Here is a 21,424-nt window from a genome sequence, read left to right as displayed (position 1 = left end):
ACAGCACACTCATGTAAATTACTCGAACGCACAACCTTTAAACATATTATGGAATTTCTTAAAACTAACAAAACTTTATACACTTTCCAGCATGGTTTTAGACGTGACCTCAGCACTATAACTCAAGTCACATAATTTGTTCATGACATCAGCAGTTCTTTAGACTTAGGTGACCAGACTGATGTTATTTTTATAGACTTTGCAAAGGCATTCGACACTGTCTCACGCCCTAAGCTTATGCACAAGCTGTTTGCTATACTAAAAAATGCATCTTTGGTTGGCTGGATATCATACTTTCTTTCCCAGCGTTCTCAATGCGTATGTTTGAACTCTACTAACTCACCCTTGATGCCTGTTTCATCAGGGGTTCCCCAAGGCTCAGTACTGGGTCCTCTTTTAATCCTGCTTTATATTAATGAACTCCCCGTACACATCTCAGTTAAAATACGCCTTTCTGCAGATGATTGCGTTTTATATCATACCAATAAACCTCCTACTGATCATGTTGTCCTCAACAATTGTTTGGCTGTCTTCTGTAACTAGTCCAAAGCATGGCAAGTGAATATCAACTTTTCCAAAACTGTCTCTGTGTCCTTTACACGACGCCCATCCCATCCCTTCTTTGCCTAAGTCTTTAACAATATTGCTTTGAATAGGGTCTTAGAATTCAAATACTTAGGTATCCTACTAACACACGATTTGTCATGGTCGAAACACATTGATGTCACATGTAACAAGGCCCTTAAAATACTAGGTTACTTACATCGTACGCTGCGTCTTGCTCCTCAAGAAACTAAACTTCTTACATATAAAACCCTCATTTGCCCCATCCTCGAAGATGGCTGCGTTGTATGGAATCCATACAAACACTATGACGTCAAAAAACTAGAATCAGTGCAAAAAAAGGCAGTGCGTTTTGTTTGTAGAAGATATGACAAGCAATTTTCGCCGTCTAACTCTCTTCCCCTGCTTGGTCTCACTCCTCTTGCAGAGCGTCGCAAACCTGAATGCCTAAAATTCCTTCACATGTTAATCAATTATCCTCGCCTCTCCTCGCTAGATAACTATTTGACTTTTTCCAAACCCTCATGTACGAGGAGTCACCATGCTCTAAATATCTCAAGCCTTTTTGCCCACATGGATTCCTTTAAACACAGTTATTTTTTTCATCAACTATTGAAGTCTGGAACGCATACTGGGTAACATCCGTTCACTACCACTGAAACAATTCACGCAAGCTTGTTTATAAATGTTAGTTTATTGTTCATCGCACTCCCGCAATAGCCTCAATGAGGCTGCAGTATGTATAAATAAATAAAATAAATAAAATAAAATGCAACGCAATGTGTATCGCAGCCCCAGATTTGGTTTGACAAACAATGTGCAATGATAAATTTTTGTAAAATAAGTCCCCTTGCACATATTTCAATAGGAAAAGGCCACAACTTACATGCGCGTTTTTTCATCCAGTAATCCGTAACTTTTGTTTCACACGTCGCCTTACAGCGATTCCACTTTGGAGGTCAGCTAGATGTTTGTACAGCTGCGGCGGTGAATGTTGAATCCGTACTGTTTCGACGTCGCCTGCGTTGGAACCATCACGATCCCGCTCGAACGCACCAGCAACTGCTGCGGCATTTATACGGCGCCTTGAGCCAGTGAACAGAACCTCTAACACTTCCGAAGAGTGTGATGAACTCACTTATGCAGTTTCACCACGTTTTATTACTCGGTTCTCAGATTGGCCTATGAATGTGAAGGGAATTTTATTTATGCGCGATATCGCCATACCCATACATTTATTGCCGCCAGACGTCAGCTACTACTACAGTCCCCACTACGACGTGTCTCATAATCAAATCGTGGTTTTGGAATGTAAAATCACACAATTTATTTTTATTAAAGTATCTTATAAGCACTGTCCCATCCTTCGTACGAGCTAAATGTCAGGCTGTGACACGCGAGAAGCGTGTCGTATTGTTTCTTTACGAATTCAATGCAAATGTGTTGGCTGTTCGCCTGACGTGGAAAATTTCCGATCCACCGAGACTGGAGCGCTCATGCGGATCCGTAATTTACGAAGAAGAGGAAAACAGCCGCACGAAATCCAAAAATAAAATTATGGGGGTTTTACGTGCCAAGACCACTTTCTGATTATGAGACACGCCGTAGTGGGGGACTCCGGAAATTTCGACCACCTGGGGTTCTTTAACGTGCACCTAAATCTAAGTACACGGGTGTTTTCGCATTTCGCCCCCATCGAAATGCGGTCGCCGTGGCCGGGATTGTTCACGGCCACCCTGGTAAGAAAGCTGTAAGCATAAAGCTTGACGAGGGGACCACCACCAGGCAACAACAGCAGTGCACACATCCGCAGTACAATGTTTTTATAATGGTAGCTTCGTTAATACAACACGTGGTATATATGCGCTTCCCTGGGCATAAATATATCTACGCACATGTATATGCATTACGAGCACGTTGAAGTAGGCGTACATAACATAACCACCAGGGAAATGTATTCATACTGGCGCCAATGTGTGTGTGTGTGCGTGTGTGTGTGTGTGTGTGTGTGTGTGTGTGTGTGTGTGTGTGTGTGTGTGTGTGTGTGTGTGTGTGTGTGTGTGTGTGTGTGTGTGTGTGTGTGTGTGTGTGTGTGTGTGTGTGTGTGTGTGTGTGTGTGTGTGTGTGTGTGTGTGTGTGTGTGTGTGTGTGTGTGTGTGTGTGTGTGTGTGTGCGTGCGCGCGCGGGGGGGGGGGAGGGGGAGTGAATGGTGTTTTCATTTCTTTTCACATTGAAAAAGAGGCGACAGGACTAAAAGCTGGAGTACAGCTTGACGAGGGTCCCGTCCCCTTATACGTTTGACAGCAGAGCACTGCAGAAACATCACGAAAAATGCAACACTTGAAACAAAGTAATATTGAAAACAAATGCACTTTCAACAAAACAAAATCTAGTATAAAAATTACACAAAATACATACATACTTATATACGCATACAATTTCGCATTTATGCATACACACACATGCAGATACATACTATATGCACAAGCAGTGCACACAGATTTATATACACGTATGGACAGGTGCGCTAACATGCACTCATGACTGTAATATGTGAATAAAAATATTATGAGATTCTAGTATATTTGGCATAACTGACAAAAATAGTCTTATTTCATTATTGGAGTTGCATAAAGGATCAAAGTCTTCCTGTGCGAGTTGATTAAGTAGAATGGGTACTGTAAGTGTTAATGATTGTTTATCGTAATTGGTCCAAGGTGTGCGTACGTGCCATTCCTCTTATGCCTAGTATCACGGATGCTACGGTTAGCTTTTAAATCAGCCATGGTAAACACAATAGAGTTATTAGACTTCAAGTATGACCTGTAGTTCAAAATTAAACGATAGCTGTATAAAGAGAATACAAGCAAGATTTCAAACTTTGAGAACAGATTTTTCGTAAAAAATAAACGAGGGACATTGGTAATGTATCGCACGGCTCTTTTATGGAGTAGGACCATTTCTGGAGCAAATGCAATTTCCTAAAGTTTACCTTGCTAGTAGTGCCCCAAACGAGGTTACAATATTGCAGAACTGACAATACTAAACTATTATAAAGTAAAATTTTAATTTTAACAAGAAGAAAGGATTTCAATAGACCTATTATACCTACAACAGAAGATAGCTTTATACTTACATGTTCCACGTGATTATTCCAACTTAAGTCTTTAGCGAATGTTACGCATAAGATAGAGACCGTGTTAACAATTTCTAATTGATCCGTATCTATTTTCATGTTTATTTGTACTTCGTAACTTTTTGCCTCTTTGCATATAGATAACAACTTTCGTCTTGCTGGCATTTATTCGCAAACAGTTTCCATCAGCCCAATCTTTAAATTCTCTTAACGCTCTGTTCCCCTGAAGCTGTAGTTCAGTTTCTGACGTAGCAGTGATAAACATTGCTGTATCATCAGCATAAGAAAAAAATTTTGCCCGTTTTGAACTTTGTGGCATATCGTTTACAAACATTATGAACAGGAGTAGTCCAAGGATGCTTCCCTGAGGCACTCCAACTCTTACAGCCTGAAGACTGGACTTTTCCCTTTCCAACTCTACATATTGTACTCGATGCGATAAATAAGATTCAAAGAGCTCCAGAGCGATACCACGGATACCATAAGCTAGCAGCTTAGCAAGTACGATTTTGTGATTTACAATATCGAATGCTTTGGAAAAATCTATATATGTTCCCATAAGTAATATTTTATTGTTGAACGCTTGTGCGTGCGTGCGTGCGTGCGTGTGTGTGTGTGTGTGTGTGTGTGTGTGTGTGTGTGTGTGTGTGTGTGTGTGTGTGTGTGTGTGTGTGTGTGCGCGCGCGCGCGCGCGCGCGTGTGTGTGTGTGTGTGTGTGTGTGTGTGTGTGTGTGTGTGTGTGTGTGTGTGTGTGTGTGTGTGTGTGTGTGTGTGTGTGTGTGTGTGTGTGCGTGCTTGTAAACCTTACAAAAAATAACAACACTGCGTATGGAACGGTGAAAACATTTCTTGTTCACATTTATGTCTCTTTTAGCTCTTGATAGGCGACAGCTTAAAAGACTTGCTCAGTACACGCAGACAGAATTAACCGCATGGAAGCAAATGAATGGGTTGGTACGCATTTCCGCGATTTACATGTGGTCACCATATGTGGTCACCATCGGGGGAAGAAAAGAGGCAAGAAGAAAGCAGCACGTGGGGACAATTTGTCTCCAAAGAATGGAGCTCGAAAACGACAGATGGAAACAAGCGGCAATTATGACGCACCAACGAACATGGCCAATATTCGAGCGACGCCGACATTTACGTTATGGAAGTATGCGTCACTTGCGACGACGGTTACCTTCGGCTTTAGCCCATAATTTCTTCCCAAAGAACCCTCCTTTTTGTTGCGAGAATCTTAAATTTTAGCTCCCCAAACAATTGGACACTGCACAATCTGAGTGATGAACAGCTCGTTGAAAACCGCGCGAGACATTGCAAACTGGCAGCGGACTTTATCGGCTACAAATGTCCTCCGATAGAGTAGGATACAACTTACAAAAACAGCAGTTGGCAACCAAGGCACACGGACCGCGCGAGGTTGTTACACCGCCAGCCAATCACAAAAGCAAACAAGATCGTCCTCATGCGACAATTTCAAAATTGCGTCGTACTTGATACCTCCGGGGCGTCTGCTGTTCTTGAAGAGCCTTTTCATCGGCGGAAGCGATGAGGTGTGCCAAACATGTGCACATGGCCAAAGCGTATGGAGTCTGAGCATTTCACTCTTCAAAAGCCCGCGATACAGTTAATTTCACTGCTGACTCCGTTTTACTCATGCAACTTCACTGCCAACTGAAGTGAAGTTGACAATAAATAGTTGCAGTGTAGCAAGCGTTTTATTTCAGTTCAATAAACAATTAGGTTTTCAGCATTCCGCTATAATAGACGAATGAAAATGCCCAAAATTACACGCTTATAGTTTTATTATTGTGGTTACAGCCTTATTTAGGTAACAGGGAAAGGTTGAAGTACAAACTATTCGCAGTCTCGCGAAGGAACAGTGGCTGGCGGTTATGAGAGCGTGGGCGGGGCTTTACTGCAGGCTTGAGTTGTATCCCACTGTACGTGTAGTGCGCGCCGATGAACGCGCCGCAGATGGCGGCCTTACGAAGGGCGCTCGGGAAAGGAGGTAGCCACGCGCCGCAGTTTTCTGCGTCATTGATCGTGCTTCTGTGTCTTATTCACGTTTTCAGAGCAAAATATGCAGCACCTTTCGCATGTGTGGGGTGGCCAAGCTTCAAGGAATGTCGAAGATGAATTGTTGTGCGGGGGGTGCTCAAATACTGGCAAAAGCGTGCCAACGATACGGTCCCAAACATTCCCCGCAAAGCTTCATCAGCGGAGCAATGGTCAGCGGAGCTTTCTCCCAACTAGCGTGTGTTATGAAGATTGGTTCATTAGACGCCGCTGATTCCGAATTCGATTGTGGATTTTATGGCTCGTAGCCCTAACACGGCTAAGCATGGCTGGTGAAGGCACGTAAAGTTGGTTTGCTCAAAACTAAGCTCAACTGATTGTTTGCTGCTTACAGAATAACCTCTAAATTGTAATTAAACGCAAATACACGCAAGTCATAATTACTATTACTATCATAAAATGGTACATTTTATTTAATTATTTCTAATAGTTTTCTTTGACGCCGTAGTGGCGCTGGCAGCGCAACACGCTATCCGCAATCGCAAAGCCCCATTCTAAAACTCATCACTCCTGCGTGCCCCAACGCTAGCACCCGCAAAGCTCTTTGGGGCCCCAAGCTATTGGGGTCCCTATTCCAAAACTCTCTCATAGTGCTTCTCTGACTTATTTACGTTTTCGGAGCAAAATAAGCAACACCCTTCGCATGTGTGGGGTGGCCAAAGCTTCAAGGAATGTAGAAAAATAATTGTTGCAGGGTGGGGGGCTAAAATACCGGCGAAAACGTGCTGGCGATACGGTTCTAATCATTCCCCGCAAAGCCTCATCAGCGGCAGCAACAGTAGCATTGGATCGCCGCTTCGGCGGGAAATTTCTTGTTCTCGTCCTTTCCTTTGTCGCGTCGGTGTTTTTTTCCACTCGATCATAGACGCGCAAAGGACGAAGTTCCTCTGCAGTGCAGCATGCGGTTTAAAGGCATTTCGCTAAAGTTCGGAATGCCGCTTGCCGCTTCTCTACCGCGTTGCGCTAGCTGGGCAGCACGACGACACGAGCGCATTATGTTGTATGTTAAAGCTACTGAAGCTTGCAAGAACTGAAATTGTTAGTTTTATAAGGCCCGGTAAATCATCGCACCAGCTGTCACGCACTTCATGTTTTTACATCTATTTTATGCTTCGCTTCGCACATGTTTAACTGTTGCTAGTTGCTTCATGCATAACTCTTGTTGATTCTTTTGGCCTACGATGTTTTCAGCGTGCCTCGTTTGTAAAGGGTCTAAATCATGCTGTGTCTTATCGGAACGATACCAGGCAAGTGCTTCTTTAACAGATTTGCTCTTCTCGCCCGAGGACATCTTAGATAGTGTGTTTTCTCGGGAAATGTGTTAATAGGTAATTCAGGGCCAGCATGGCTAATAGTTGCTGCGTATGGTATTTCTGTTCTGCGTATGGTATGGTAATTTTCGCCTTGCCACGCCGAGTGATTTGTTTGTTTCACAACATAGCCCCTTTTTGCATGTGAATTTCGTACTCAGTTGAAGTCTTCCTGATTATGCTTACGCCGCAGAGGACTAAACCCGGCCTTGCCGCCAGCGCCCATCTACTTTGGCTGGCGCTGCTCTGCCTTTAAATATATCATGTGGTATCATCTCTCTCTAGTAACATTCGAGAAAAAAAACTATTGAAAAGTTGGTCAGAACTTAGCTTTGTACGCTTCCAAGCAGCTCCCTTAGGGAACTTAAAATTGCAAAAACTGCAGCGGCAACGGCAGTTCATCGGAGTATTCAGCAGAATTGCATCGGCGGTACAGCGCTAACACGCGCTCATATTAACCCGTGCGTTTGGTGACTTTATTGACTAGTCTACCCGTTTCCATCAATAACTTTGCAATTACTCTTCTTGAGGCGACTTTGGCTGCACTTGTTCGGCGATGTCACATGTATTCATCGGCAGAAAAATCACAACGGCATATGGAGAGATCGCACCATGCGGATTTGTTTGATATAAGTCTGCACTAACGACGGGTGCTTATTATTGAGGTACAGAAGCAGCATTACGGCAAGGGTAGAATTAAAAAAAGAAAGGATCGAGACATCGCATTACTCAACAAAATTTATCCGCTAGTTAACATGAGCTCCAGTTCATGTAAATGGGGTTCATGGCGTTTGTCTGTGGGACCCACCTGGCACGTATGTGGACCATGTTGTCCCAAACACCGCTAAAATCGTGTTCATACCCACTCCCACAGAGGTCAGCCTCTTCCCTACAGCTGTCACCACAGAAGAAGCAGTCTGGCGCCCGAACAAAGGAGAAATCGCGGCCGCGAACTTCAGCCATCCTTGCTGCAAAGCGTTGTCGTCTGCTACTGCTCCCGCGCGTACGGTTGGAAGCGCCCGCACAGGAGACGTTCATTTTGATTTGAGGGATCGCCAGCCGTTTGTGCCCAGGCGCGAGTAAGAGCGAGCGCGAGAGAGAAAGTCTGGGGGCTTTTGCTCCTTGAATAAATGACTTTGCTTAGGCACTACAGAGGAGATTTCTTGGTGGGTGTTGTAGGCGCTTGTCCCTTGACGTGACGGCATTGCGGAGTGGGGTCGAGTTTGTTTACGCTCGGACGCTGGCTGCCGGCGCGGTAAAATAGGTGAAGCAGCGGGCACTGACGACCGATTTGGCAACCACTGTGTCGGACAGACTGTCTCGCACCTGCGGCGCTCGTGTTAAGTCAGTCGTGGCAGATCATAGCTTGCGACCGTAGTAGTTCCCCGACCACATATATTGAACATCTAGAAGGCAGAGCGCCTTAGCCACCGCGGTTGAACACAAATGGGTGAAAGGCCGCCGGTGACGATGACTGACTCAGCACCAGCGGTGCAAGCGTGAGAAAGTCTGTCCGACATACGTTCAGAGGCAAAGTTCTGACTGGTGTTGCAGAAGTCGCGGGGCGCGGTAGTGCTGAACTTGACGTCACAAGTTGGCACCTGGGCGTAATTATATTTGTTCAATCGTGTTTTTTTTAGTAATTGTAACAACGTGTCATTACTTCGCATTATTGGCGGCGCCTCCAGGACACCAAAGCTGTACCCGGACTGGTAAGTGGGTTGGGGCTCGCCTAGGCCTGCGCGTGCCAGGGATGTATAAGATTGGCTGTCCGCGATTTTTTATGCGAGCACCCCCTGATACGCTTCGGCCTCCACGGCTCCAACACACGGACCGCCCTGCTTCCAGCTTTGATCCCCCGCTACCCCTTGGGTGCCCTGGAGATCCTGCGCCACCTGCTTTATTATAACCTCAGGTGCTCTCCTGAGGCCTCCATTTGCCGGTTACATGTGTCCTCCTGGAGCAGTGCTGGTAAAAATGCAATATATCGTCGCGACGAAAAAAAGCGACCCGCGACACAACGCCAGTCAGAACCTTGCTTTTTCAGACACAGCGATCACCAAATGGGGCGACTGCTCCACTGCCTCACCGCGCGGGCAGCCAGCGGCTGAGTATAGGGCTGAGCGTAAACGCGACCGCACTGGGACAAAGGAATGCAACACGCGCTAAGAAACTTCCTCCGTTGTGCCTAGGCAGAGCCATATATTCAAGGAGAAAAAGCCCCCAGATTTTCTCTCTCGCGCCTACGCACAAACGGCTGGCGATCCCTCAAATGAACGTCTCGTGGCGGTGCACTAGAACCGTCTGCTCGAGCGTGCGAGTTGCCCGATTCCCCGGGCCGCCCGCGCTTTGGCCACGCCCCTTAACGTCACTGCTCAAGGTGCTCTGCCATTGGTTGCCGCTCGCGAATTTTTCCAAATGTTGCGATCGTGATCGCAGCGGCGCGTGCCATTCGGAAAGTTGGTATTGGGAAAGGAGGCTTCGTCACACGACGGGCGCAGCACCCTTTCTGGCCCAAAATCGCTTGCATGTAAAACAGGCTTTGTAGTGTTAAAATGAACAGTAATAAGAGCAGTAAATAGAAGCAACAGTCAAGAATGTGCACGTGCAACTTACAAGAAATGAATACACATGTGATGAGTAGATTCTGAACAGGTATGAACACGAACGAAATTTACAAGTTTCAGACAGGCAAGTGAAATATATCAAAGCGAAAGATATAGCGTGCGCGATAGAAGAGTATCTATAGTTACATACCTCTGCAGTTGATTTAATTGTGCGGCTACGTTGTAGCTCAATGTTTGCATAAAGCAATTTGTTTGAAGGCGCTTATCATCCATCTTTCCTATCCTCGTGTTACACTGGTGCAGGGGCGTGCTACGAGGGCTGACACATTTCTTAGAAATTGTGTGGTTCTTAAGCATGAAATGCTTTTAGCTCCCGTAGTGGGCGACCTACGAGTGACCTTGAGCCAAAAGCCAGAGCCGTTATTCGGACATCGTTATGAGAACAAAATGAGATTATCCAGGCAACGAGTCAAAACTTGAGAGTGCGGTCCCTGGCCCCCAACCCTTTGTACAGGACCGCTACATACGCAAGTTACTGCCCAAGCAAGTTACAAAAAAAATTGCTTTCGAGTTCTTCCTAATGTTTCTTCCCAACATCACTTGAGCTGTAACTCCTAGTACGCTGAAGTTTTATTCGTCATTTCCAATAGGCGACGATCAAAATGCAGATATAGGGCACCATCCACTTCACTGTCATCTTTTAGCGCTGAGACAGGCTTGCCTGTGCTCTTTTGAACGCCAGCGGTTTCCTCGAGAGATGGCGCCAAGCTGCGTGGCGCCTCCTTCAGGCGCTTTTCTTCTAGCTGGGCAGTGCGCTCTGTCTACCTGGCGTCTTTCGCTGCTAGTCGTGCTGCCCACAGCCGGTTTTCTTCTTCTAGCTGGGCAACGTCCTCATGGGCCAGTACGCATTATGGCGTGACGTGGTGCGGTGTGGTGTGATGGAGTGTGCTGTTCCGGACATGCACTACACCCATTTCAAGAGTGTGGCTATGGTATCATCTCCGACCAATTTGCTTTGCCGGTAGCCATTTCATACTTACATCTACTCTCGATTAGTGGAGAGCCAGTAAATTTTTATATGCAAAACGTAATTGGCGTAGGAGACGATATTCGTAAAGAGCTTTGACGTTCATTATTCAGTTTTCTTGAAATAACGGTTTTGTAAGATGTAAATAGTGAACATTGTTAATGCAACGAATAGCTTTCTTTTCGAATAGCAACAACCTGTTATTGTTACACTGAGTAGTTGTAGCCCATACTAAGGTGCAATAGCCTATAGGCGAACCAAAAAGGGAATGATAAAGCTGGAAGATTACACCAGGTGGGAACATATGACGGGCATCTAAATAGCACAGAAATCGCAGCAGACAATGTTTTTACAACAAAGTCTATGTGTGAGTTTCACATCATGTGTCTATGAAATACAATGCCCAAAATATTGAGTTCCTGTACTACATCAAGCGAGTGGGAACCTTTGTTTAAGTCAAAACGTGACACAAGTTTGTTTTTTGTAGCAAAAACAATGGCTTTTAGATTTTTTACTTTGATTTGTAGACTGCAGTGTTTACGTAAGGACCACTCGAACACTTTGTACAGCACATTATTGGCGTGTAAAAACAAGTCTGATTCGTTATCAGAAGAAACATAGAGGCTAGTGTCGTCTTCGTATAAAACAAAATTTGTACACTTAATGGTCAATAAAATATAAGTCACTTACATATACGTTAAATAAAAAGGGGCCCAAGATGCCTCCCTGGGGCACGCCACTCAGTAATGGGCGAAAGGATGACGTAGAACTGTTTATAACTACGCACTGCTGTCGACAGGAGAGATACGACTGCAAAATCGAGTGAACGACACCTCATATGCCGGATTGTTTTAGTTTTGTTAAAGTCTGTCATGATAGCATGAGTCAAATGCTTTGCTGTAATCAATGAAGATTCCAAGAGTCAACTTTCCCGCTTCAATGTTCTTGAGAATGATTTATTTTTGTACCAGGAGCGCAGACTCAGTAGACCTGCCATTTGTAAAACCGTGCGGACATTCAGACACCCTGCTTCAAAAAAAACAGTTAACTATGTAGTTGACATAAAATGATCTTTTCAAGGTGTTTGGAAAACATAGGCAAAACAGATATTGGTCTGTTTTCTCCCAAACCTTCTCACAAAAGCTTTCTCCCATAACATCTATAAATATATACTGTTCGAAATCTAATTTAGTTTGTACAAGCCTGATTTCGACGCAGATTCTATGCTTAAACCAGCCAGCTTATTTCGGGTATTTTTTTTTTGCAAGCCTTTGCCAGACTTGTTCTAAGCCAGCTTGTTGGCGCGATCTCCTTTCTATACACTGATACTGAGGTCCTCACCATGACACTCCATGACCTTGACGTGTAAGATCGATGACGCTTTCTTTTGGCTGAATGAGATCAGCCGTCGAGTGTCTGAGCAAGCTCGACTGTCATAATTTCTAGCATCTAAGGGTTACCGCAGGCCTTGATCGCTTGTCGGAAGGACCAGCAAGGCAGGACCAGTTCATTGAATACAAAGCTCACACAAGTTTTTCAGTGCGACGAAATTATGTGCAAGAAAGGCGATTGATTATTGATGATTTTATTTTTGGTTCATGGATGTCACTATCTTGGACTGTTTTTGAGCAACTTGTCAATTTTGTCCGCAATTTCCATAAGCTTGCCTAGTCGTGAATCACCGAACGCATTTGTACAATTACTTTTGCGCGTGTGAATCGACCTTACTTTCGTGCATTTGTTGTAACAGATAGGAATCGCTCTTTGGAATAGCCCAAGACGGCTGCACTACAAGGCTTCCGTAAATTAGTTTGTACTCATGCAGGTCCCCTAAAGTGCAGCGATTCACAGTGACTGTGGCGTCCCGATGCTGGGGAGCACGAGTTTGCAAGTTCGATACCCCCACCGCAAATAACCCATTCCGGTGGGGATGGTTTGCAAAAACGCTTGTGCAACAACTATGCTTTGAGTTCACGATAAGGAACACCAAATGGCCAATATTATTTTCGGATCCCTCCATTCTAGAATCCCTCATATATAGGTACTCTTTTGCTTTTGGACATTAAAAAACCAATCAATAAGTACGCCTCCGTTTTTACAATGCGGCCCTGCTTTGGGCCCGTCGCATGAAACGCAAGCGTCATCTGCGAACGGCGAGTCACCATTTTAAGTCATCAAACAAGCCTGTAAATGTAAGCCTCGAAACTTTTGGGCAGGTATGAACGACACCGGGAATGACTGAACAAATATGACAGCATTATCAAATGTCTTTCAAATTCTGATGAAGCTGTTTCACTACTTACTTTTATATTCTAAAATAAATTTTAGAAGCTGTTCGCACTAACACAACTACCGTCCGATGCAGGAAACATTTTAAGTTTCCAAGCATTCCTTGGCTAACGAAAGGTTTACCAACTAGTATGAGAAAAAAGAAAACCTATACAAAACGTCTAAACAGAAACCTTTTAATTTACGCTGAGCTGCACGTTGTTAAAATTATTGTAACATACTGAATAACTTGCTAAAGAAGTCTAAACGAGAGTATTACGAAAATGAATTTGCAAAACACAACAACAATCCCCCAAAGCAATGGCAACTTCTTAACGCGTTCATGAATTTACCTAAGTCCGTTAGCACTGCTGATAAAATAAATTACAATAATAAAACCCTTACTGATTCTTCAGACGTAGCAAACGCTTTCAGTGACTACTTCTATAAAATATACAGCAGCCGTCAGATGACGACTGCTTCTCCCATTCATCGCTGCACTCAATCCTTTTCTGTCTTCCCCGTAACTGCAGATGAAGTATGCTCCGCGGTATTAGGTTTGAAGAATACAAACCCTGGCTTCAGGCACGTACCCAAGGGGGGGCCCCGGGGGGGCCTGGGCCCCCCCCCGAAATTAAACGCCCCCCCCCCCCCCCCCCCATATCAACCCACGCCACCACTCCTCATACACGTTCCTAAAGCGCCGACAAATCAATCTACTTGGCGGTCAACATTTTGCCGCCTTTTACAAGCGAAAGCAATGTATGAATGACTTCTGTAGTTTTTTTGGGCGTCCGTTAACAGAAAAAATCATGATGTGGACCGATCCTGGTGATAGTGAAGAAAGGGTCGAAGATCAATGGCACATACCCCTTTGGACTCAGGAACCACAACGCGCCTTTCGGAGTCTTCGGGATGGGCCCACATATGGGGAGCTCTTAACGCCTGCTTCGCCTCCGCCGCGGGTGGGCCTAGTATCGCAATATCTTTGGAATGTCCTACGTATGGGGAGTTTTTAATGCTTGCTTCACCTCCGCCGGGGTCGGCCCGGTATCGCACTATCTTCGGGATCGGCTCACGTATGCGGGGTGCTTAACGCCCGCTTCACTTCCGCCGCGGGTCAGCCCAATATTGCATTATCTTCAGGCCGACCCGCAGCGGAGGTGAAACACTTTGCTTCTCGTTTGAGAGCTTTAACTGTAGTCAGCTTTCGCAGCCATGCCATCTTCACAGAGTGAAATGGTTGTCAATTTTTGCACTGCTTTCGGATGGCGGTAGTTATCAGCATCTCCTGGGGTGCGGAGACCAGTTTTCTCATCGGCCCGCGCTACTAACACAAGGTGAATTCAGTTGTCACCATCTGTTGTAGCAGGCAGGGCGTAGTTTGCTGTTTTAATTATAATATTTTATTTATAATGCCCAACAAAATTTTATCTGACCATCTATTCAACGATCACGCGCATCGCTATTGCTTCGTTAGTTCAACCTTCCTTATTTAGACTGATCCAGGGGCCAGGAAATGGAATCGGTTCATAGTCAGCTGGTCTGTATGCTCGTAGAACGAGTTGTTGCCGGAGAAACTGTCAGTTGCGTTTAACTTTTCCTTTTGCTTCATTATTTGCTCTAGTTACGGCTCGCCGCGACGCTGGCAGATCTTCAGAACCATATATCCGCGATATGGGTTAGATAAGGTGCAAAATTAGATATTGCGAAACAGCGTCCATCATCAGACCCTGCAATAACCGTTAAACTCATAAGCAATATCACTGTGACCCATTACCTCATCTGGTTTTTCCCTACTTGTACAGCACTTTTCGTGCTAAATTGGCAACTGGAAACAAGAGTCGCAAGCAGATGAGAAATTAAGCGATCTACTTAGGGAGAAAGCCCTAACACAGGTGTACCCGCTCACACAGGTGTGCCTGTGAGATGCACGTTATTTCAATTCTCTTTTGCGGGTTAACGCGTCTTTATGGCGAATGGTGGGCATTATTTACATTTGTATTAGTAAAATTACCCTCCCCCTCATTTGCATAGAAGATTTACCTTGGGTTGGGCCCCCCCCGAAAAGAAATCCTGCGTACGTGCCTGCCTGGCTTGGATAACGTTTCTGTATTTCATCTAAAACTTGTTGCCCAATTTATTTCTGATACACTTTCTATTACCATTATTCATATTCTTGAATAGGCTAATTTTCTAGCTTCACTTAGAAGAGTAAAGATTGTTCTGGTATATAAGAAAGGTCATGAAACGGAGGTGTTTATCGTCCCATTTCTATAATTTCGTCGATTAGTAAAGTTGTTGAGAAGTTATTTTCGTAAGCGCCTAAATATTTACTTTAAAAAATTTAGTTTCTTGCAATCTTCTCAATTTGGTTTTCGCGTTGGCAGTTCGACTAGCTTTAATATCCCTAACCGACTACATTCGTAACTCGACAGATACTGGTAACTTCGTTGGTTCGGTATTTTTAGACGTTACTAAAACTTTTGACACGGTTAATCACAACATACTTCTTACTAAGCTAGAAGCCCTGGGAATTACCGGTCCAGTACTAAACTCCTAAAACGTTACCTGCATGATAGAGAACAAACAGCTTCTTCAGGAGGTTCTTACTCTGATATTAAAGTTAATAATCAAGGTTTACCACAAGGTTCCCATACTAGGTCCCTTACTATTCTCCATTTATATTAATGATTTACCCACGTGTCTTAAATCTGCACATTGTGTACTATACGCAGACGATACTACCATCTCCTTGTGTGACAAATCTTTAACCTTAATCTTTAAACTAAACAATGAGCTTGAACAGATTGCTGCATGGTGTTCTTCCAATTATTTAATTAATCCTACCAAAACTCTATTCATGATTTTCCGATCGAGCCAGTGTGTGCGTGCGTGTGTGCGTGTGCACGCGTTCTGAACGAAGTCCTCGTCTACGCACTGTCACCATACGGCAAGGTTCTGTCGGTCAGCGCTGGTCTTATGAGCGGACGACGTGGCGTACTCACGGACACCCACTTCTTTCGGATGGAAATGAGCACCACAACCCCTGTTCCCAATTACCTGCGAGTCTCTGGTCATCGTGTGACTTTTGAATACCACGGCTTGCAACGCGTGTGTCGTCGGCGCGGCTCCAGCGACCACTACCGTGCACAGTGCACCGCAGCGTTCTGTGGCCGTTGTGGTATCCATGGCCACGAAAGCGATGGATGGGACCATCCTTGTCGGCGTTGCGGAGATGGTCACCCTACGGTCGTGCGCCCTGTGCGGCGTTCATACTCGGACGCTGCTGCTGGAGCCGGTTCCCCTTACCGCCAGTGTCAGCTACGATCGCGACCGCGCGGGACGCCGCAACCAAAGAAATTGCCTTGACACCGCATCAACCAGCGTCGGCAAGTGACAAGAAGAAGCTCGCAGCTCGGGCAATCACAACACTCAATGTTTGCCATGTTCCACAGCCAGGCTCCCAAGTGATCCTCTTGTCTCGTATCGGAAAGGGGATGGGCCACACTTTCACTGCTTGTAGTGCTTGGTTTCTTATATAGGCGCGTTTTTTTTTTCTGGGGACCATGAATGCCGCTCTCCGGTCCCGGCGAGGGCTCGCCCTGGTCAGCTAGTCGTCCCACTGAGTCGGTGGTCCTAGAGTGTTTTCTTCGGAAAGGAGTCAACAACTTGCCAGTGGCGATCGTTCCCACAGATGGTGGATCCATTCGGTTGACCGCATCAGAAATTTTCCAGGAGGAGCTGCATGGTATAACCAAACACTTCTTTGACATCTCAGCAGTGAGGCGTTTCGGCAAGAATGGCATTCTCTGTAAGTCATCTAGTGTTCAGTGCGTCAATGATTTGCTTAACTGCACGAGATTCGCTAGCATTACGGTTCGTTCTTTCGTGCCTCCACATCTCGCATGCGTGAAGGACATCGTTCGTGGCGTACCCACCGATATCACTTCTGAGGCGTTCTTGAAGATGCTCTCTCCGGATGGTGTTTTTTCCTGTTTATAGATGCAATAATCAGTGGGTGCAATACAGATACAGTTTACAGATGCAATAATCAGTCCAACTGAAAGCGTTATCGTATCATTCGCCGGTTAACGCGCCCCTCTGAAGTGAACGCATGGCCGTATTTGTTACGCGTGGAGGCCTTGATTCCTAAACCACTGCAGTGCCGAAACAGCTCGAGATTTGGACACAGTGCCGCAGATCTTTAGTGAGATGTTGTAATTGTGGCGGCTCCCACTCCACATCAGCCTGCGACGTAGATGCTCCGAGGTATTGCTTATGCGATGGCTCTCATAGTGCTACGGATGCTACCTTCCCCGCGCGAGGCCATGAAATGCAGGTGCTTGAGATCGCGGAAGCAATAACAGCAATAAAGAGCGTGAAGTCGGTTACGCAGCCGCTACATCCCGTCAGTACACATCTCTAGAAACCACAGTTTGAGCCGCAGTAGCCGCAGCTATTGACAAGGCAAACCCGATAGTTATGGAGCGACTTTTTAACTCCTTGGCCGAAGGTATAACCCCGATGCTGACATCCAAATTCAACTGCCTCCTCCACTCGCACTTTGCTACAGCAGCCCCCCCCCCCCTTTTTTTACTAGTATTTCTGCGCAACATTCAAACGAAACAAAGCTTGACAGCCAGGCAGAAGTTGCGTCTGATACCTCCATGTGTTCTCCACTATCAGTAACTGCGCAACCTAGCCACTCATTTGGACACACGAGGCTTGGGACCATCAGCAATAGACGTAAGAGTTCCCCACTTTCTCCCACTGATTCTCATAAATCTAGGCCGAAAAAAGGGGAAAACCGTGATCACCACGAGCAGGATGCGTCGAGTTCTGCTGTGGGGTCATTCATTTTAGGATCGCCACAGCACCAGTAAAAGTTCTTTAATGGAATTACTACTCTATATCCTCCGGTTACGTTGACTTTCTTTAATCTTTAAGTACACAAGCTAATTCCAGATGTTATTTTACTTCAAGAGTCATGGCTTTCCGTCACATCAAAGCTTTACTATTACTAATTTTCGAGCATTTCGTTTAGATCGCCCAGGTAGAGGCGGTATGCTGCTAGCATTAGTCTCATCAAAAATGTACCAAAATGCAACTGTCTCTTTGGAACATGTGTGTTCAGACTGCTAAATTTTTGGATTAGATTTTTTACTGCCTGGTTGTGCTGCGTTTACAGTGGCTAATGCGTATTTCCCGAACAGAGTCAAGTGCACTGATCACCTGGACTTGCTGTGCCGAAACTGTTCAAATGCAATGCTCCTGGCAGGAGACTATAATTATCATCATACTTCTTGGAGACTTAAAAGGGATGTTTGTTTAAAAAGGTTGTGGAATTGGATGCATGACAACAATTTTAAATGTTATAATTCAGGTAGAATACCTCTTCTAGGTGAGCGGTTCTCTTCTGCATTAGATCTGACTTTCTCTTCTGCTCGTACGTCTGTTTCATCTCGGGACACCTTTGAAAATGGAAGAAGTAGCGGACACTTATCCATTCCTGTTGAAATTTTGCTTTCACGTCAGGCTCCTATTGTGTGGCAAAGACGGCTCATTAATTATAAAACTTATTAATATGCTAGCAATGCAGGTTTATCATCGTTGGTCACTTGTGATGAGCAACGGAGAGCTGACTTTGTGGTATCGCTTTTGAATTCTGCTATTCAGCCCGCTGAGATTACAGTTATGTCTGGCAGCTCGCCGTCAATCTCATCTTGGTGGAATGAAACTTGCACACGGGATAATAGGCGAAGAAAAGCAGGGTGGAAAAGTCTCCAACATAATCATTCACCGAAAAAATTGGATGGACGATGAGTTCTATACAGCTGTGTTTAATAGAACTGTGGCGTTAGCTAAAGACGAACGAAAAATGCGCTACATTCAACTTTCTCGAAACCAGAAAGAAGATCGGCACTTTTTAGGCTTTTACGAAACAAAAAATCTGTTCAACAGTCCGTATGGTGCCATTCTGCTTTTCTATCCCCCAAACAAGCACCGGATTCACTAAATGAGATCGCGAAAGGGCTTGAAGCACGCTTTTATTCGCAGTGTCCCAGACCTAGGAGGTACGAAGGTTCGGCATCTGAGTTTGTAAAAGTTTCCATGTCAGAATTATCCGATATCATCCTAACTACACATAAATCGGCTCAGGGAGGAGGAGGAAAAACTTTATTTGTTCTAATTGCTTAGAAATTAGCGGTGGCAGATGTGGTCGGCCGTCTTCACGGTCTTCTTCCCCATCTGCGCAGGGTCGACGCCCCTATTTGAGGGCACCACTGAGGGTGGCTACTCGGTGAGCGTGCCTTACTAGTCCATGCTGGACTTTCGGGTCGCTGCTGGAGAGCACCCTCTCCCACTGCTCCGCACTCGGGTCTTTTATTTGAAGGAATTGTTGATTCTGAACGCATCCCCATGTAATGTGATATAAGGTGGGCTTGGCGCCGCACAAGGGGCAAATGTCTCTATACTGGGTAGGAAACATCTTGCTTAGTGTGCTCCTGGACCAAAGTGTATCGCAACTGCTATGATTAAATTATTGTTTAACTCTTTTCCAAATGAGCTCTTGAATATAGTTAACTGTTGTCTACAACATACATGGACCTCGACCTCTTGGAAAATTGGAAAAATCGTCCTTTTACTTAAAAATGAGAAGATCGGATATATCTTGGACAGCATTCGGCCAATTGCCCTTACATCGATGCAAAGTAATTAATATGACGTTTTTTTAATCATCAGTGCAAAAGGTTGTTTCGCCTTTTTATGCAGCCAAAATCAAATGATCGGCTGCATCGTTTAAGGTTGAGAAGGCTCGGCATAAACATAGACAAGACCAGAAGACGTTTATTGGAAAATATCACTAGCTTAGTAATGAGAAACGCTCTTCTCAATACATAAACAAATGCAGAAAAACGGGGCGTGGCACAGTATTAGTATAGCAAAGCTAATCGCAGATTCTGTGTCGTATGCTAAGGATGCGCAGTGATGGAAGGAGACTTTAAAATCGTCTTATTGTTCAAGTTGATTTGAGTGGAACCAAGGCCAAACAGCGCTTCGGGATTTAGAACCATAGCTGGAACAGCAATGATATTTGGTACCTTAGCTTTGCTCGTGCTCTTATGTACGCCTTATTCACTCTTGTCAGGTGGAACAGTAGCAGCGGACGTAGCTTAATATCTCGGCAACGCTTTCACAATACTATCAAGCTTTCACGACTTGGAATTTCCTGCTGACTGACAACTCAGTCGTAGATTACGGAAAATTCCGGCAGAATACAATTTGGAATTATTATCTGCGTTACACCATTAGCCATTCACCGAGCTCACAAACTGTTGAAATTTCATTACAGCCGATTGAGCAGTGCATGATTCTGAGTGCGCGTCCGTTTGGCTTCGTCGATTTTGCAAGCCAAACGCGCCGCGCGTCTCTGGCGACCTGCCTTCCACGCGCCTTCCAAGCGTCAGCCGCGCGTGTCGATTGAGTCGATTGAGTGCAACGTGCAAGTGCGTACGTTTGGCTGCCTCGCCTTTAAAAACACACGGCGCGTATTTGCAGGCCTAACCATGAACAGCGCGTACCGCGCTTGCGCGTCGACATCATGCTAGCACGTCGGCGGCGGTGCTAAATTCCGTTCTACCGTCGCACGTATTGCGCGCCCCTTCGCTGTTGGAGTAGCGTCGAAGATAGCTACCTGCTAACCATGCTGCGGGTTCGGGCTTGGGTTCGATTCCTCGCAGGGCATATACATATATGCGAAATTATCTTGATGCAAAAGCATTAGATGACCCATTACGCGAAAATACGGTGTTGTAGTCGGCGGCGCGACCGCATGATGGTACCGAAAATGGCCGACGGCAAAGGGTAAAAAACCACATCAAAGAATACTGGCATTGACGTCAAATTTTGCAGGGAGGCTCCCCCTGAAAAGAAAATTTGGTAAATTTCGGTCTGCAGGTGGGAACCGAACCCGGGCCTCCACGGTGTGAGATGAGCACGCTTCCCCGACGCCACGGCGGCTCCAGGGTTCTGGTTGTCCAAATAGAGGTTTAGAATAGGGGCCCCAAGAGTTTGGGGCCCCTAAGAGCTTTCCGGGTGTCAACGTTGGGGCACGCAGCAGTGAAGAGTTTTAGAATGGAGCTTTGCGTTTGCGGACAGACTCTTCCGCTTGCAGCGCCACTGCGGCGTCAAAAAAAGCTATTGTAAATAATTCAAATATGCCACTTTATGATGAGAATTGACATTCGTGTTTCCGCGTTTAATCACACTTTGGGGGTTATGTTAGCAATTATATTATTAATTGCTCTTGGTTTCGGGTAGCCAGCTTTAGGTGCCTCCACCAGCCAAGTTAAGCCGTGTTAGGCCTACGAGCCATGAAATAACAATCGAGCACGGAATCGGAGGAGTCTAAAATCTTCAAAGCACACGCTAGTTTAGAGAAAGCGATAACCGCAGTCGCTTCTAT

Source organism: Dermacentor andersoni, chromosome 1 (assembly GCF_023375885.2).
Source record: "Dermacentor andersoni chromosome 1, qqDerAnde1_hic_scaffold, whole genome shotgun sequence".
In the NCBI taxonomy this organism is placed as follows: Eukaryota; Metazoa; Arthropoda; class Arachnida; order Ixodida; family Ixodidae; genus Dermacentor; species Dermacentor andersoni.
This window is presented reverse-complemented; position numbering follows the sequence as displayed.